General features: G+C 47.7%; 1 long non-coding RNA gene across 2 annotated transcripts in view; it reads right to left on the bottom strand.

Annotated features, from left to right (window-relative positions):
- The window catches only part of LOC138806338 (uncharacterized), a 183370-nt gene extending 178929 nt beyond the window's left edge, over window positions 1-4441 (bottom strand). For both annotated transcript variants that reach the window (XR_011365802.1, XR_011365801.1), the window contains exon 1: window positions 4339-4441. This is a non-coding gene — a long non-coding RNA (uncharacterized lncRNA). The remainder of the gene's footprint in view (window positions 1-4338) is intronic.
- Window positions 4442-19645: the final 15204 nt, after the last annotated feature.

Genomic DNA, 19645 nt, shown 5'->3' with positions numbered 1-19645 from the left:
AGCTCAGAACACAGCACTTGGCTAGACTGTGTGATTCCTTAAGCTCCACGCCCAGTAAGGAAAAGGGAGAGGGAAGGGCAAGGAGAGGGGGGGAGAGGAGAAGAGGAGGAGCAGAGAAAAACCTGAGATTAGAGTTTGATACTACGGATTTAAACTTTGCAGGATGTTTTTGGTTGTTTGTTTGTTTGTCAGTCCTGGGGCTTGAACTCTGGGCCTGGACGCTGTCCCTCAGCTCTTCAGCTCAAGGCTAGCGCTCTACCACTTGAGCCATAGCACCACTTCCAGTTTTTCTGGTGGTTTATCAGAGATAAGAGTCTCAAGGACTTTTCCTGTCCAGGCTGGCTTTGAACTGTGATCCTCAGATCTGTCTCCTTAGCAGCTAGGATTACTGGCATGAGCCACTGGCATTAAGTTTTGCATTTTGTATAGCTATATTCATAAGACAATATGTCGGAAATGATCTGTACAACTTTGGAAAGGGATAGGGGAGAGGGAAAGCAGGAGAAAAATGAGGGAAGAAATGTAGAATGAATGTACTTTGACAATTTAAAAAAATTGGTTGGTTTAAAGTATTTTTTAAAAAGGAAAAAAATTTACATCTTACAACTCAGTATTTTTGTTCTTTATAAAAAAAGAAACATTGCCTATAAGGGGCTATAATTTTCTGTTCTTAATCACAGGGTCTAGGGAAGGCCACTTCAATTGTTACACTACTAAGGGTCTCCGCCAAACCTAAACTTAACCCCTGGAATGTGTGGATACTCAGTGAAGGTCAGGATTAGTGATCATAGCCAAAGATCTCCATCTCCCATCTGTCCTAAAGATGATAGCAATTAAACTCTGGACACCATCCCAAGCACGAAGCCTGCCTTTTGCAAATGATTGTAAATTTGTACAGAGACCAAGGATCCTTACTTCTCCCCACCCACAGATCCTTGCCCAGGTCTCTGCAGACCCCTGTCCCAGATGGCAGCCCAGATTCCGCCCAGCACTGAACCCTCACCTAACACACCTCAGATCCGGGCCTAAATCAGCCAGCTCCACATAGACAGCGAAGACCAGCAGCCAAGGGGCTTCACAAGATGCTAGGGTTTCTATTTATGCTTGAGCTAGGTCGGAAGGGTGGAGCCGGCCTCAGTCCTAACTCAAGGCCCAGGTTCATCTTTTGATTGTTATTAATTTTACCATCCTCAAACTTCTCTTGAGCGTGGGGCGGGCAGTCAACTTTTCCCATCAGCTTTTCCACTGCCTAGCTATACGATCTGGGGTGGCCTATATTCTCCTCCTCTGTAAAATAATGATAATAATATTCCTGCCTTGAATGGATACCCGTGGCTCACACCTATAATTCTAACTGCTCAGGAGGCTGAGATCTGAGGATGGAGATTCTAAGCCAGCCTGGGCAAGGAAATCCATGAGACTCTTATCTCCAACTAACCACCAAAAAGCCAGAAATGAAACTATGGCTCAAGTGGTAGAACACTAGCCTTGAGCAAAAAAAGCTCAAGGACTGGACCTAGACCCCGAGTTCAAATCCCAGCACAGGCACACAAATTAACTAATTAGTTAACTAAGTTGCATTGAATAAAAATAATCCTGCTTTTACAAGATTGCTTCAAAATTAAATGAGATAAAACATCTACAGCATTAGAAGCAAAGCTGGTCCACGACTAGAATTCCATCATTCCTATACATTTTATTATATAACTTCTTCCTATGGTTCTAGGAAGCAGACATGTGAAGGACATATTTGACAAGTTAAATGAGTTCAGATTTACTCCAACACTTCTATTACTGTTGTGAGTATTAATATTTACACTATATTCTTAAAATTCTTATGCCTATTTGTTGCTTAGTGTTAGCCAAAGGGGCTTCCTGCCAAAAGAATCATTTTGCCTGAGTTCTATAAAGCCTGGAGTTTCAGAGATTTTTTTCTAGAGAAGAGGTAGACATGACTATCCACAGACTCATCAGTGTCTAATATTATTCCAGACTACTGATCTTGTCCCTAGCTCTAGTATTAGAAGAGGAGGTCCTGGCCTTTTAACACCATTACAAGCTGGCATCATGAGGAAGGGGCGTAGAGACTGACCAATGTGTCTGTATCTACCTAAGTGAAGAATTACAAAGAAACAAGCTGGAGTATCCAGAAGGGCTACATGTCAACTGTTAGCAGGCCCTCAACTAGAACAATCAGCAACTAGTCCTAAAATTCCCCAGGAAAAGACAGGCTTGCTCTTGCTCTGAGCAAGTCCAGGGTCATTCAGATAAAAAGAAAGTAAGGACGATGGTGGCTCAGGAGACGCTGGCTAAAGGTAATGTTCAACTTGGGTGGACAGAAGGACCAGGACACGGTAAATACAGGATCTTAAATCCAACCAGTCTGTGGGGCAGGCTGCCACGCTGATAAAAATCTACAGATTAAGGATCAATTCCTCTCAAATGCTAAGAAATCACTTGAGTTTTTAGACCAGCGATTCTATAAACCAAGTCAGAGGCACCACAACCAAGACAAAAACTTCTTCCTTCCAGCTGTGCCAAGTTCAAGCCACAGAATGGGGGAGGGGAGAGCTGTAGAGGGAAAGGAGCCTGGTATGGATGAGGGTGTTGGTGGCACCAACCTGTAACTCCCTAGCACCCTGGAGACTGGGACATGAGGATTATAGACTGAGGCTAGCCTAGGCTAGAAAGATCCTGTCTCAAACATTAAAAACATAATTAATAATAAAAATATTTAAAGAACCGGAAGGAAAATCGACCAGAAAAAAAGAAAAAGACTGATTTCTTCTATATCTCAAGAGAAGCTGATTTATGCAAAATTCTGCACTCTGGGTGAGTAAAGTCATAAGCAGCAACAATCCAGAATCAGGTAAAACAATCCAACAGCCAATTACAAATCCCCGCTGGGCAGTGCAACCCACCTGAAAGACCCCCCCCCCCCACTCCAGAAGTGGAATTCATTGTGCCTTCATGCCAGCTCCTCAGATCACGAGGTAAGTCCGTCCTTACCTCTCAGATGTAACGCATTTCCCACAAGACACCAGGCCACGAGTTGGCGATGGTTTGTCATTCTGCTTTCCTGAAGGATTTTCTCCTACTCAATCTTTCAGGAAGTACCATCCAGGGTGCCAAGGATCGATGTAACCCTCCTTCCTGCTGGTTAGCGCTTTAGAAGGACTGGCTATGACCACAGGACTGTGGCAAAGGAACAAGCCTCGACTTGTCACTGCCCATATGCAAAACAAGCCTGCAACATCCTATAGCACACAGTTCAGCAGACAGTCCCAGCATCCTCAGCTCCTCCACCCCCACCACACACACAAACAGTCTTCTCCATCCCTTCCACTAGCTGAGGGACGGTGGCAGAGGGGGTGAGAGGGGAGGGCTGCCCAGCCTCTCTTGGAAAAACAAAACAAAACAAAAATGCAAAGCCAGATAAGAAATGCAAAACCCTCACCCTCTGCCCACCCCCACCCCCACCCCCCTGGACCTTCTTCCTTGGTTTCCTTTCTTAGCTCTTTTAGACTGGCCTGAAGTCAGGAACTAAGAGACCAGAATATCCCATGCTGGCCAAACGCTCAGGAAAAGTCCTGATGTGTCTAGCTGCTTACGGGGACACAATGCAGCTTCCTGAAAAATCTGTACTCAAGAGCAACAATAACGAAAAAGAAAGAAAACGGGCCTAGTTCACAGCCAGCCCAGGGCCCAAGGAAGGCCAATCTCATTAATAATCCTTTCTCACCGCCCCCCCCCCCAAGAATTACAGGGAGGAGGAGGCGGGGGCAGAGAAAGTTTCCACACACAGTTACAGAGTTTGGGGACCTCACCTTCCCTCGGCCCCTGGGTGGACGGGGGGGGGGAAGGGGGTGTCCGGAGTCGGGATGGGGTGGGGGCGGAGGAGGGAGGGCGCCGATGGAAGGATGGAGAGCGCATCCTACCATTCTGACTCCCCCCCCCCGCCCTCCCAGCCCCATCTGCGCCGATTGGAGCGGGGGGGGGGGGGGGGAATCTGATCATAAGAGATGGGGCACCACGCTTCGATCCGGGGCCTGAATCCGGAATCCCCTCCGTGCACGGGCGACTCGCGGTCACCCCCCCTCCCCCCTCCGCCAGGCCCTCACTCGCGGCCAGCCTCGAGCCCGGCGCGCGGCGCACACACTTCGCACGCACACACACGCACGCACGCATCGAGACCCCCAACACCCCGCCCTGCCCCCCCGGGCCCCCCGACTCCTCGATCCACCGCGCTTCCCTCTCACCAGGCCGAGCCCTCAGCCCAAGGCTTCCAGGAGTTTCCAGGAGTTTCCAGAAAGGCTAGAGGACCCAATGGGAACTTACTGGAGTGGCTGGGGCCGGGTCTCCCGGGGGTCATCGAGGCCGCCCCGCGTCCTTCCCGAGTGCAGATCCACGTAGCGGGCCCGCGCGGCGTGGGCAGGGGGGTTCGGCCCCGGGCGCGTGGCTCCGCGCCGCGCTCCCCGCCGCGGCCCGCGGCGGTCCATGTGCTCGGCGGCCGCACGCGGCTCTGCCCGGCGGAGCGCGGGGCTGGCGGGTGGCCCGTGACGTCACGGGCCGCGCGGGAGGACGGGGCGGGCGGGGAGCGCACGCCGGGCTGGCCCCGCGTGTCCGGCCACGGTCACCACCGCCGCCCCATCCCGCCCTCCGGGGCGCGCCCCTGCGACCGCTCTCCAGCCCCGGTGGGCACCCAGCCCCGGAGGGAGGGAGGGGCGAGCCGGGCCTGGGCCACGGCGGCTGCAGAAGGCCCCGATGGCGCGTGGGGCACCGGACTGGAGGCGGGGGGGAGGGGGAGGTCCCACGGAGCCAGCTCGCGGGGGTGCGCTGGGGGGCAGTGGGCCTGCGCTCCCCCTTCCTCCCCCTACGCCCCAGCACCCTGGAGGTGAGGAGTCCTGCCACCCTCCGAGTGGATGAGAAAGCTCGAGATGCTCCGCGAGGACGGCGGCTCCCCGCCGGAGACCCCGCGGGCCGGGTGCCCGGGGTACCGCCGGCATCCGCGGGGCGCCCCGCCCTCCTGGACCACGTGGAGCCGACTCCGGGCGGCTGCTGGTGGGTGAACCCGCGACGGCCACCTGTCAGCGCGGCTCCGCCCACCGGGAAGGGCGAGGCGCTCGCCCCGGCCCCGGGAGGGGAGCCGGGGTCCGGGGGACCGGCTGGGCGCGCGAGCGGGTCGGTGCGGGGTACGCCCGGACACCACCCTCAGGGTCATGTCGGGGGTGGGGGGAGCTGTCCCCTCCTCCCTCGGGCTACGGCGCCTTTAGCTTCTCTCTTCCCGTGGCTTCTCCCGAAGTGAAGAAGATTCGGCTGGTCAACTCCTGAGTCTCAGACGCGCGGAAGATCACGGAGCACCGGCTCCGTTTTTGCCTCCTGCCAACTTGTGTCTCCTAGTTTTGTTAGTTTTCCCTTTGCAGGCGGAGGGCAGGGCCGGCTCCCACGAGGTGACCCAGGCTGACCCTCAGGCCGGCACACCCGGCCCCGCCCGCCACTAACTTCCCCTGCAGGTGAGGGCAAAGCTTTGTGCCTTCTCTGGCCAGGGCTGGTAGGCTGAACCTTTCCCAGGTTAGGCGCTGGGTGAGGATTCGACTGCTGTGGCCGTAGTGAAGGGTGGACTTGGGAGGACCCCCGAGTTAAGAGATAACCCAGTGTCCACGGAAATCTCAGCTCTTCTCCCAGGCCCCCTGCCTGCCAGCTCCGGCCCCTCCCATTACATATCTGCATGAAAAAGCCTTCACTCCAGTGACCAGAAATACCCCGAGCATTCTGCTTTGACCTTCACAACGTTTGCCCTTTCTGGGTTTCTAACTGCTGTGCTAACCTTAGGTTCTTTTCTTTTATTGTATAGGTATAGGTTAAGAACAAAAACAAAGGAAAGCACTTTTTCGTGAAAAATTCACCCAAAAAGTGAATGGGCACAGAAGCCCGTAGAAACTCTTATTTCGGATAACCACCACCAACAACAACAAACTGGAAGTAGAAGTGTGGCTCAAGCATTAGAGCACCAGCCTTGAGCAAAAAAGCTAATGGAGAACTTTGCCTCCAGTTCAAGCTCCAGTACCACCAGCGTGCGTACACACAGAAGAAAAAAAGAGAGAGATTCACAGAACAAAACAATATTTTAATATCCTTGCTTTCCAGAGCAAACCTTTTGGTGTACATCTTTCCTGAAAGTCACTTTTCTGCCATGTGCTGATGGCTCACACCTGTAATCCTATCCAGTCTGGAGACTGAGACCTGAGGATCCAAGTTGAAAGCCAGCTGGAGCAGGCAAGTCTGTGAGATGCTATGGACTCAAAAAAAGCCACAAGTCCAGATGTGGTCTAAGGGGTAGAGTGATAGCCTTGAGCAATAAAAGCACAGGAACAACAGCACTCAGGCCCTGAGTTCAACCCCTAGGACTAGCATAAAAAAAGTTGCTTTTCTTCCTGTAAAAGTTTATGCTTACGGGGGCTGGGAAGGTGACTCAGTGGAAGAGCGCTTGCCTTGCATGCATGAGGCCCTGGGTTCAATTCCTTAGCACCACATAAGCAAAAAAAGAAAAAAGCCGGAAGTGGCGTTGTGGCTCAAGTGGTAGAGCGCTAGCCTTGAGTTGAAGAGCTGAGGGACAGCGCCCAGGCCCAGAGTTCAGGCCCCATGATTGGATCCAAAAAAAAAAAAAAAAAGTTTATGCTTACATATACATATGCAGAAAATCTAGAAAAATAAATTTTATACACTAGAAATAACTTTCATGAATCTTAATAAATCCTAGACATCCTGGTAGACATAACTTAATGATATGATAAACATATAACTGGAAATACAGATGACAGACTGAGAGACAAATAAATAGGAAAAGTCAATTTATTTTATAGTACCAATACCTCGTTGTTATTATCTTGTCTTTTTTTTCCAGCTCTTGCTGGGGATGGGACTCAGTGCTATAAAAATGTTATACCATCTCATTTTCTTTTTTCTTTTCTTTTCTTTTTTTTTTTTTTTTTGGCGCGGGGCTTGAACTCCGGGCTTGTGCGCTGTCCCTGAGCTCTTCAACTCAAGGCAAGTGCTCTACCGCTTGAGCCACAGCATCACTTCCAGTTTTCTGGTGGCTAATTGAAGAATCTCATGGACTTTCCTGCCCGGGCTGGGTTTGAACTGTGATTCTCAGATCTCAGCCTCCTGAGTAGCTAGGATTACAATCGTGAGCCACTGGCACCTGGCTCTCATTTTCTTTTATTGGAAGAAAAATAAATTCATATGAAGCTAAAGGATATATTAAATTTTAAATATATCTTACACGTATGATGGCATTTCCTAAATACCTGACAAAGACTCAGAAGAAGGATGATGAGGAAGGAGAACAGACTGAAGTACTGGTATTTTGTGCTGTGTCTTTGTCTTAGACATCAGGCAACTCAGACAGTCATGAACATATTCACCTCCTGTTTGCTGGCCCTGTGTTCTCTTTAAACTGCTAGTCTCAGTTCCATAGCTGTGATTCCCACAGTTGCTTGTTATTGGGCCTATAAGTAATGTCATATCCTGCACAGTCCTTCCCTTTTCTACACCTGCTTCCTTCATCTAAAATCTCCAATAGAAACTGAGTTTCTGTGGCTCGGGCCTCCTAGATCCTCAAAAGGCCAAGATCTGAGGATTGGGGACCAAAGCCAGCCCAGGCAGAAAAGTTTGTGAGACTCTTGATCTTCAATTTATCAAGACAAAGCCAGAAGTACTGCTGTGGCTCAAGTGGTAGAGCACCAGTTTTTTTTAGCAAAATAGCTCAGGGGCAAGCTCCAGGACCAGCACAATAAATTAAATAAATAAATAGTAATAAAGTCCTCCTAAGAGTCAGGTGCCATGGCCAGTCCCCAGGTCTGCTCTGTGGACAGTAAGACAAGCAATGTTCCTGTTCTCATGACTCCCACAATCTCCTGAGAAAAGGCAGACAGTTAAGCCACTCATAGACAAGACGATCCCATCAGTGATGGATGCTAGAGACAATGAAGCCACAGGAAGAAGCAGGAAGGGATACGTAATCTGACCCATAAGTGGAAGCCAGACTAGAGACTGGAGGGATCCAAAAGGGTGAAAGCTAGCACATACTTGAGAGAAGGTCATCCATCATTCTTTGAGTCACAGGCCTTCTTTCCTTCCTTCCTTCCTTCCTTCTTTCCTTCCTTCCTTCCTTCCATCCTTCCTTCCTTCCTTCCATCCTTCCTTTCGTTTGTTCTTTTTCTTTCTTTTCTTTCTTTTTGTTTGTGTAGGTACTTGCTTAACTTTTTCATCCAAGACTGGTGCTCCACCACTTCTTGAGCCACACCTCTACTTCTAGATTTTTTTTTTGATTGGTGAATTGCACATGAAAGTCTCACAGACTTTTCTGCCCAGGCTGGCTTCAAACCATGATCCTCAAATCTCACCCTCCTGAGTAGCAAGGATTCTAGGCATGAGCCACCAGTGCCAGGTTTGCAGGCATAATTTTCTCCTGGGGCAGAAACTACATGTTGTGGGCTGCCCCAAGATATCTCTAACGCTGTCCCCATAATTTGAGCAGAACCCAGCAGGGAGTGTGTTGCACAGGCATCCCAGGTGTGTGTGAGCAGGGTGAGAGGGCTCAGAGACCGAGTGGAAGTATGAGAGGAGCGGTACTGACTTAACAAAGGCTAAATAAAATACAGTTCTGCAGGACAGGTGGGAAGTTGGAAAAATAGGTTGGACTTTGCCAAAAAGGAGACCTGGGGTTTTTGAGCAGGGAAAACAGCTCTTGACCAAGTGCCATGTGGCAAACTATCTGCATCGTAAGACGGCTGGGGTTCAAACTCACTATAGGAAAAGCAATGAAAATATTCAGGGCACACCCCCACTTCTGGCTTTCGGCTGGTTAATTGGAGATAAGAGGCTCAAAGGACGCTCCTGCCCTGGCTTTGAATCGCTGTCCTCAGATCTCAGCCTCCAGTAGCTAGAATAAAGGCATGAGCCACCAGCGCCTTGCTACCGTCTGGCCCTGTCAGAATTCTCTTCCCAATGATGGACCATACTTGCTATAGGTTTACCCTATGAAGATGCAGGTTTTCCCTTCCCATGTCTAACTGTCCCTTTCTCATCAGATTTTCCTTTCCTTCTAGAACATTTTTCTGTAGAGTTCAGCTGCATCTTCTCTCTCTAGGTCTTGGGACCTTGCTCATAGAAGCCCTGCCTGGCAACCTCCCAGCCTCTACTGAGTAAGGCTCCTCTCTAGTGTCTGGCAGAAAAGGGGGGGGGCAGGGGGCGGGTAGAAAGCCACGGTCATCCCAGCAGTGAGAGAGGCTCAAGTCCAGAGAAGGTACTGGTTGGTATTGGTTAAGGTCAAACAACTAGCAAGTAGCAGAACCAGGATGTACTAACCACTCACCCATGTCCACCACAGTACAGTTCAGCCCAGAAATGAAATGAAACCAGGCCAGGCTGAATGTCAGGCAGAGACAAGACTGCCTAATGCCACTGAACGGACACTTCCTGGACCCATAGACCAGCCTTCCAACATAAGATGTCAAAAAGGTCGGGTTTGATGTCAGACTGTCTCTAGCTTAAATTGACTTGTTACCATATGAGCCAAGGTGAGTTATTGAATCCAAGTTTCCAATTTCATTCTTTTTTCCTTTTCTTTTTTGTGCCTGTACTGGGACTTGAACTTGGAGAGTAGGCATTTTGTCTTACCTTTTTCACTCAAGGCTGCTGTTCAGCCACTTAAGCCACAGTTCCACATCTGGCTTTTTGGTAGTTGATTGAAAATAAGAGTCTCTTTGATTTTTCTGCCCAGGCTGGCTTTGAACCATGATCCTCAGATCTCAGTAGCTACAATTACAGACCTAGGCTACTGGCACCCGGCTCCAATTTCTTTTCATTGGTTTAATTTTGGTCAAGTTCACATGAGACAAAATTTACCGTTTCAATGTTTCTAGGTGCCTCTTAAGTCTAATGACATTAAATACATTCACACTCCTGTGAAATTATCTGTCCATCTCCAAATTCTCCTTTTATCTTAGGAAACTAACTCTGCATCCATCAGGCAACTCCCTGCCCTCCCTTTCTACCCTCTCCCCCAACCTTGGCCCTGCAGCAATGGGTCAACCTTCTGTCGCTATAAATCACTGCTTTAAACACTTCCTTTAAAGGAAGTCATTCATTCTTGTCTTTTTGTGGCTGTTCTGAGCTCGTGTAGCACAGTGTCCCCCAGGTGCAACCACGTCATGGTAGGTGTCAGAGTTTCGTCCTCAGAAGGTTGGATGACATTCTGTTGTGAGGACAGAGCACCTGCCTTTCTCCTGCAGTATTTACCCTTCCATTCATCCATGGACACCTGGGTTGCTTCCACCTTTCAGCTACTGAAATTCTGCCTGTCACTGTGACCAGGAATGTACAATTGTCTCCTCAAGACCTACTTTCAGTTCTTTGGGGAGATACTCACAAGTGCAATTGCTAGATAGGACAGTAACTCAATTTAAAGAAAAAAAGGAGCAATCTTTATAGTGTTCAAAGTTGTAAATAATGTGTGGGGGGGAGGGAGGAAGGGGTTGCTGGCTGTTCCTTAACTTTTTCGCTCAAGGCTGCTGCTCTAACACTTGAGCCACCCCTCCACTTCTGGTTCTTGATGGTTAACTGGAGATCAGGGTCTCATGGACTTTCCAGCCTGGACTGACTTGGAACCCTGAGCCACTGGTGCCTAGCTCACCTCTCATGATCTTTGACACTTACAAATAGCCAGACCTTTATAAATGCCTATCGGTTTGGACTTCTCTGATATGTTCCTCCTGATTAGCAAAGACTGTTACTTGATCAGTACGATAAGGACTAGCCTGCCTCCTTTATGAAATGAGCTACCATAGTTTAAGGTTGTATCTTACCTTGATCCCTGGATTACCTGCTATATTAAATATAGTCAGTTCCTGAGGAGACTCTTAGGACCTTTGTTCAAAACTGACCATTTGTCTGAATTTAAGGGCAGAAGTTTAAAATCCTTTTTGGGGGGGAAGGAGGAGGTTGGTCATGGGGTTTGAACTCAAGGGCCTAGGGACTGTCCCTGAGCTTTTTGTTTAAAGCTAGCATTCTACCACTTTGAGCCATAGCACCACTTCCAGCTTTCTGGTGGTTCATTGGAGATAAGAGCCTCACAGACTTTCCTGCCTGGGCTGGCTTCCACCTGGGATCCTTAGATCTCAGCCTCCTGAGTAGCTAAGATGATGGCCTGAGCCACCAGTGCCCAGCAAAATCCTCTTTTTGCATAGAGGACATATATGTCACAGCTGACCACTCTAGTCCAGAAACTTCTTGGTCTGTATTTTAGGGAAACAGTTGATGAGGATACGTGGAGAGCAAAGACATGCTTGGTTTTTAATCTCTGACAAAGTGATATAACTGGGAATGGGTTGAGAATTTGGGCTCTGGGGGGAGACGAACCTGAGTTTGAATCTGTTGTCTTTGTCCCCAGAAGCACCTGTCCATACTCTGTAAAATGGATCATCTACAGTACTCACACCACAGAATGGCTGAGAGGAGAAAGGAAACCAGTTCACCAATAGCACAGTATCTGGAACATTGTAGGTACTTAAAAGATATTTATGCTTGTCAATAGATCAATGAAACACATTGAATTATATGTGGGGCAGGGGCAAAGGAGAGGAATAGAGTGGCAAGATTGACTAGAATACATTCATGTGTGTGTGGAGGGGGGAGAATGTTGTAATGGCACCTTTGTTTATTCACAAAGAATGCATACTCACATGTTTGCTTAAGCCTGTGGCTAATTTTCTTGCTTGGCTTTCTTGCTCATGCCTAGCACTCTACCACCTAAACTGTGCCTCCAGTCCAACATTTTACTTATTAGTTGAAGGTGGTGTCTTTTGGGCTTTTCTGTTCAGGGCTGGATTTGGATTTTGATCCTCTAGATCTCACCCACCTGAGTAGCTAAGATTATAGGCATGAACCACTGGCACTAGCTCTGTGCGTGTGTGTGTGTGTGTGTGTGTGTGTGTGTGTGTGTGTGTGTGTGTATCTAGGTGTGTGTGTGTGCGTGTGTGTGTGTGTGTGTATGTGTGTGTTTAATTTAGAAAAGCCTTGGTATAGAATCCAGTGATGTAAGCAGACTCCATGGCTGATGAATATCCACTGGGATCTGCTACAAAGGTTCATCAGCTGTTTGACATGAGATAGGGCCTGAGTCAGTTTCCTCCTCTACAAAAGAAAATAAATTCATGGTCTACCTTATTTGTGGGTGATTAACTATACGCTACCTTGCTTGCATGCAGCACTGTTAGATTCCTGGCAGCTCATCTTGATGTTTTCTTTTTTTTGGGGGGGGGGGTCCAGTCGTGGGGCCTGAACTCTGGGCCTGGGCGCTGTCCCTCAGCTCTTCAGCTCAAGGCTAGCACTCTACCACTTGAGCCACAGTGCCACTTCCGGCTTTTTTTTTTCCTTTTTGCTTATGTGGTGCTGAGGAATTGAACCCAGGACCTCAGGCATGCAAGGCAAGTGCTCTACCACTGAGCCACCTTCCCAGCCCCTCATCTTGATGTTTTCTTTGTGTTGTTGTTAGTAGTGGTGGTGGTTGTGGAGCTTGAACTCAGGGCCCGGATGATGTCCCTGAGTTTCTTTGCATTCAAGGTTAGCTCGCTACCACTTGAGCCACAGCACCACTTCCAGTTTTTGAGTGGTTAATTGGAGATAAGAGTTTCATGGGGACTTTCCTGCCTAGGCTGGTTTCAAACTGCAATCCTCAGATCTGAGCCTCCTGAGTAGGATTACAGGCATGAGCCACCGGCACCTGGCTTGATGTTTTCTTGACTAGTATTACTGGGCATTTTTCTTTTTCATTTTTTCTTTTTCTTTTCTTTTATTCTTTTTCTCCTTCTTTCCTTCTTTCCTTCTTTCCTTCTTTCCTTCCTTCCTTCCTTCTTTCCTTCCTTCCTTTCCTTCTTGTTTTCTTTCTTTCTTTCTTTCTTTCTTTCTTTCTTTCTTTCTTTCTTTCTTTCCTTCCTTCTTGTGTCCTAGTCCTGGAGCTTGAACTCAGGGCCTAGGTACTGTCTCTGAGCTTTTTTCATTCAAGGCTAGTGCTCTATCACTTGAGCCACAGCAGCTCTCCTTCTAGCTTTTTGTGGTTAATTGGAGATAAGAGTGTCATAGACTTTCCTGCCCAGGCTGGCTATGAGCTGTGATCCTCACATCTCAGCCCCCTGAGTAGTTAGGATGACAGGTGTGAGCTACCACCACCGTCCAGCTTTACTTTTTTTTTTTTTTTTTAATTCATCCTGTTCTCTAGAGTTGGGGAAGGAGATTTCATCTATCCCCTTCACTGCCGTGTCCCCAAAGGCTTAACACATCACAGCACTCAATAAACTTTGTTAAGTATTTGTAAACTAAGTACAGCATCTTAAGAAGGGCCGGACATGTGGTAAGCACTGACTGAGGTTTATTCCCTCCCCAGATACCTGGCAGCAGGAATGTGATAAGCTCTAAGCATTCTCATGTCTGGCATGACGGTATATGACTGTAGTCCCAGCTATTCAGACAGCTGAGACAGGGGTCTCTAGAAAGAAGTTTGACACAAAAGTATGTTTTAAGCCCATGTGGAAAATAAGGGAACTTTGTAGCTTCCCAAGCCCCACCCCCATCCCCAGCCTATGTTTGGTAAAGACATTCATTTTCTTGTGCTCACTTCTGCTCATTTTACTCAAGACAAAAGAACCTGAGGTCCTATGGTCACCTTAAAGCTGACTTGCAGGCCAGATGTGGTAGCAAATGTATATAATTCCAGCTATTCTGGAGATAGAGGGATGAAGATCAAAGACTAAGGCCAGTCTAGAGAAAGTTAGGGAGATCCTGTGAAAACAGAAGGATTGCTAGATGCTGGTGGCTCACACTTGCAAACCTACCTACTCAGAAGGCTGAGATCTAAGGATCCTGGCTCAAAGCCCTTAGCCCTGGCAGAAAAGTCCCTGTAAGGCTCTTATCTCTAATTAATCACTCAAAACCCAGAAATAGAGCTGTAGCTTTAAGAGGTAGAGTGCTAGCCTTGAACAAAAGAGCTCAGGGACAGCATGCAGGCTCTGAGTTCAAGCCCATGACAAACAATAAAAGACAGACAGAGACAGTCCTCAAAACTTCCCAGACAGCCAGGTACCAGTAGCTCACACTTATAATCCTCGCTACGCTGGAGGCTGAGATCTGAGGATCATGGTTCGAAGCCAACCAAAGCAGAAAAGTCCCGTGACTCTTACCTCCAATAAACTATTCAAAAAACCAAAGGTGGCACTGTGGCTCAAGTGGTAGAGTGCTAGCCTTGAGCACAAAGAGACTCAGGTCCTGAGTTCAAGCTTCACAACCCGGGGAGCGGGGGATGGGGGGAACTTACCAGATCCGCCTTTTCTCTGTTGCACACGGGTTCTGGGAAGTACAAATCACCTGCGAGACCACACAACTAATTCATAGTCATAACCAGGAGTAGCACTATTTTTCTTTTGGCCCAATGTCTCTTTCCTATAATGAACATACATGTAGAGAGAGGACCTCCTCACTATTTTGGATATTAAAAAAAAAAAAAAAAACTACCCTGAACTTGCTCACTGGGTCTCTGCCTGTTTAAGTATTTCTTTGTTTTTGGACAAACTCATTGTACTCCAGGGTACACAGCCCAGGAAAATTGGATGAGTATCCAATGAGTATCTGAGTAGCATGAGTATCATGGCATATTCATGATCAAATATTAACCAGGCATTTCTAAAGCCATATTGTCAGTTACCTTTGAGTTTTCTGGCTGGTTATCCTGCCCAGTTCCTTGGGATCACCATCTTCTGGTCCTTTTCTTTATTCACCTTATTCACCTTATTTTATTCACTCCCATGTCTGATCTCATTAGCATCTCAGGCCCAGGGTTCGTGAAGAAGCTGAATTTTTCCATAACATCCTGGGTCCATTGTACTTGAATCTTAGGTCAAACCAGGTTACTTGGCTCTTGTGATCTTTCCAAAATTTGCTGAACACAAGAAATCAATGCTGTGTGCTCCTGGCGCTGAATTTGGAGCCAAAGTAATCCGGTTCCAATCTGTTTCTGCTTCTCTCCAGGCGCGTGTGCATAAATAAGTTATTGACCATGCAGATCCTCGGTTTGTTTATATTTATACATTTCACAAATGGGAATGACGGCATCTATATCAGAAGCTTCTCTGGAGGACTGAAAAGGCCTTTGTGGCTGGAGGTGTGTGGAGAGTCTTTGGTACACAGTAAGCTCTTAATAAACATTTGTTAGGAACTCTCAGTACTTAACCCCTTGGCTTTCTCCCATCTGAATGAGCGTTTTCTGGGTTTTATTTGTAAGCCAGTGCAACAAGCCCAACAGAGGCCATGACAAAGATTCTCTCTTGCCCATCTGCAGTCAGTCTCTGCTGAGCCCCCAGCATAGAAAGAATCTGAACAAACACAGTTGCTAGCAGCACAAGGACAGGGCCCCAACCCCGTTGCAACCTTGCCTGCCTCAGAAAACTCAAGATTATGAAAGGGATTTATTGTTGTCTCAGACCCTGAAGACAGCACTTCTGTGTGCCAGCTTCAGTCACGTGCACCAACCCCTCTCCAGTTCTCACGTTCAGCCATTTTCTCCTCCCTGCCACTTCCCCCTCCATTCCTTCATTCTCCCTGCAAAACACCCTATCACCTCTGCATGCATGGGAATGGCCCTCATTCAACTCTGGCCTGCCCTGTCAGTCATCACTGCATAAAATCGGTGCCACTGATCTAACTAATATCCAGCTGTTACCCCCCTTTGGTATGGACAGTAAAGGCAGAGAGCTATTCCGGTGGGGAGGCAACCCTTCCAGGCAATCATTCAGACAACCAGCTGGAGGTTACTTCTGTGTTTTCAGTATGCAGCTTCCTTGCCGGGCACTGGTGGCTCATACCTGCCATTCTAGCCACTCAGAAGGCTGAGATCTGAGGACAAAGGTTCAAAGCCAGCAGGAAAGGCTGTGAGACTCTTCTCTCCAGTTAACCACCAGAAAACCAGAAGTGGCATTGTGGCTCATGTGGTAGAGTGCTTGCCTTGAGCTAAAGAGCTGAGGGACAGCGCCCAGGCCCAGAGTTCAAGCCTCATGACCACCGCCACTAACAACAACAAAACAATTTCAACAGATTTCATTGCACTGTTTTCATACATGCATGCACATTACCATACTCACCCTTATTCACCCTTTCCATATTCACCTTCCCCCTACTCCTCACCCCTGCCCCTCTAGCAGAGCCTGTTTTACTTTGTCCTTCTTTTTCCAGTGTATTTAATTGTACCAAGGAGTTTCATCACAGTTTTTTTTTTACAAGTGCATGAAATGAGCATGCCCGCACACGTGCATACACACACACACACACACACACACACACACACACACACACACACACACACACACACACACACACGTCTTTTTAATAGAATGACCTTTTTTTTTTTTTTTTTGTCAGTCATGGGGCCTGCCTGAACTCTGGGCCTGGGTGCTGTCCCTCAGCTCTTCAGCTCAAGGCTAGCACTCTACCACTTGAGCCATAGCATCACTTCCAGCTTTTTCTGCTTATGTGGTGCTGAGGAATTGAAACCAGGGCCTCCTGCATGCAAGGCAAGCACTCTACCACTGAGCCACCTTCCCAGTCCCTTTGACCCCCCCCTCTATTTTTTTCTTCCCTTATTCCCAGCCCTCTTTAGTTCAACTTCTCTTATTGAGATTCCTTATACTATCTTCATACACAGACACTGACACAGGGTCTCCTCATGTAGCTCAGACTGGCTTTGAACTCAATCTTTCTGTCTCAGCAGGATTCCAAGTGCTGGGATTACAGGCATATGCCACCATACCTGGCTACAAATCCCAATTTTATACATTGAGAAGATCGGTTTCCAAAATGTGAAAACATACCTTTCAAGTTCTCTCAACAGATGGCAAATGACAGGGCTAAAATTCACTCCTAAATCTATTTGATTCCAGAACACATCACAAACAAACTGGAGGTGTTGTTTTTGTGGGTGAATTTGTTTCTTTTTTGAGAACCCAGCAAAACTACACTACGCGTGAGAGCCATTCTAGTCTCACTTTTATTTCTCCCTCCTTATCACTCAGACATGCATTCTCATTTTTCAGTGCAATGAAGGCCATCTTTTTTTTTTTCTTTTTTCCTTTTCGCGCCAGTCCTAAGGCTTGACTCAGGGTGTGAGCACTGCTCCTGAGCATTTTTTACTCAAGGGTAGTACTCTACCACTTGAACAACACCTCTACTTCCAGGTTTTTGGTGGTTAATTGGAGATAAGAGTTATGTACTTTCTTGTTCTGGCTAGTTGTAAACTGTGATCCTCAGATCTTAGCCTCCTAAGTAGATAGAATTACAGGCATGTGCCACCGGTGTCCTGCTCTAAAGCCATCTTTACAATGATCACCTTATACTTGAGCATGAATCAGATGCCTATAAACAGGATCAAGGACCTCTTTGAGCCTGCGTAGACCGCGAGGACAGCAATCACCACATTACATAAGGTTTGTCTGTTGAATTGTTTTTTTTGGGGGGGGTCCGGTCGTGGGGCCTGAACTCTGGGCCTGGGCGCTGTCCCTTAGCTCTTCAGCTCAAGGCTAGTGCTCTACCACTTGAGCCACAGCGCCACTTCCGGCTTTTTTCTTTTTGCTTATGTGGTGCTGAGAATCGAACCCAGGGCCTTGAGCATGCAAGGCAAGCGCTCTACCACTGAGCCACCTTCCCAGCCCTGTTGAATTGTTTTGCTTCTGTTGATACCAACAGTTGTCTTTGTTGGGTGCTTGTGGTTCATGCCTGTAATCCTAGCTACTTAGGAGGCTGAGATCTAATGATTAATGTTGGACGCCAGTCCAGGCAAGAAATGTCCATCAGACTCTTAACTTCAATTAACCAACAAAAAGCCAGAAGTGGAGGCATGACTCAAGTGGTAGAGTGCCAGCCTTGACAGAAAAAGCCAAGTGATAACATAAGGTCCTGAGTTCAAGCCCCAGTATGGGCACTATGTGTGTATGTGTGTGTTTGTGTTGTGTGTGTGCGTCTTTAATCAGTTTTTTGTTTTGTTTTGTTTTGTTGATTGTGGGTCTTGAACTCTGTCTGGGCTTGGGCTCTATCCTTGTGCTCTTCAGCTCAAGGCCAGGGCTCTACTTCTTGAGCCACAGTGCCACAGAGTCTCACAGACTTTCCTAATGGGGCTGGCTTTGAACCTCGATCCTCAGATCTCAGCCTCCTGAGCTAGGATTACAGGCGTGAGCCACCAGCGCCTGGCTGTCTTTTTTTGTTTGTTTGTTTTTGGTCCAGTTGTGGGGCCTGAACTCTGGGCCTGGGCGCTGTCCCTCAGCTCTTCAGCTCAAGGCTAGTGCTCTACCACTTGAGCCACAGCGCCACTTCTGGCTTTTTTCTTTTTGCTTATGTGGTGCTGAGGAATCGAACCCAGGGCCTCATGCATGCAAGGCAAGCGCTCTACCTCTGAGCCACCTTCCCAGCCCGACGCCTGGCTGTCTTTAATTGGTTTTAAGAACTGTTTGGGGAGTGGTCATGCAATAATGCAAATAGTGATAACTGTGGGCCCTCTGTTTTGGGAAATTCAACACAAACTCATGCCACAATTCCAAATGTCTGGGATTTCTGGTAGCCAGTACCAGCCGTGGGCTGCTGCAAGAACTGTGCCTTTGCATTTTTGTCGCCACAACAGCTTGAAGCCAGGGTAGCTAGTCAATAAGTGTGGATGGAGGAAATGAATGGGTTCATGAAGGGAGAGGCTGTAGAAAAACTCACGTGAGGTTCATGCTGTGCCAGGCACTTTTTGAAAGTGCTTTCTGTGGCTTACCACACTGAATTCTCACCAAAAACAATGACGTCAGTACTATTATTAACCCATTTTATAGAGGAGGAAATTGAGGCACCCAAAGCTTCAGCGGTTTGCCTGAGGTCACTCGATTAGCTTCCGAGTCTATAATTATTCAGCCTTGCATTAGAAGGAAAAAAATGAGACAAAACCTTTTACAGAGTTTGGTTTGTTTGGTCGTTTATGTAGATTCAGCTGATATCTTTTGAAGTCCTACTAGGTACCAGGCATTGTGCCAGACATTCTCAACTGTCACTAGACATCCCTGCTCCATTTCTCCCCTGCCTAGTAGGTGATCCAAGCCCAATAGAAGACTCCTGAGTTTTCTCTCATCTAATGCTGCCATAGATAGGTTGAGCAATGCTGGGTCTATAACCAGAAGCACAGGTTCTCCTAAATAGGACTATTTCCTTATAGATGGCCAAGGATTCGTGGGGATAGGTTGGTTTTTTGAATGCATTGACATCAACCCTGAATATCATAAACTGGTTGGACTGGCCTATCAGGTATGAAGTCTTTGATGTCTTCATGAACTGGGTTTTGTCTAGAGCGAACAGAACAGTGTGTCCATCTGTCATTGGTCAAACGCAAAGAAGTCAATGGCTTTTAAAATGATGATCATGGGATAGTCTGGCTCCTGGGAAAATGGCATATGCTAAAGTGGACAGTTGTAGTTTGAAGTGGCAGGAAAGAGGACTTCTGGGTTGTTGAATTTTTTTCCTCCGCCTGTGTTACTGAATGAGGCACTTGCCATGATGGGACTCAGCTGCTCAA

This window comes from Dipodomys merriami, unplaced genomic scaffold (assembly GCF_024711535.1).
Source record: "Dipodomys merriami isolate MVZ:Mamm:240054 unplaced genomic scaffold, mDipMer1.0.p SCAF_4, whole genome shotgun sequence".
Lineage (NCBI taxonomy): Eukaryota > Metazoa > Chordata > Mammalia > Rodentia > Heteromyidae > Dipodomys > Dipodomys merriami.
The sequence above is the reverse complement of the archived record's forward strand: the minus strand, read 5'-3'. Positions and strand labels throughout refer to the sequence as shown.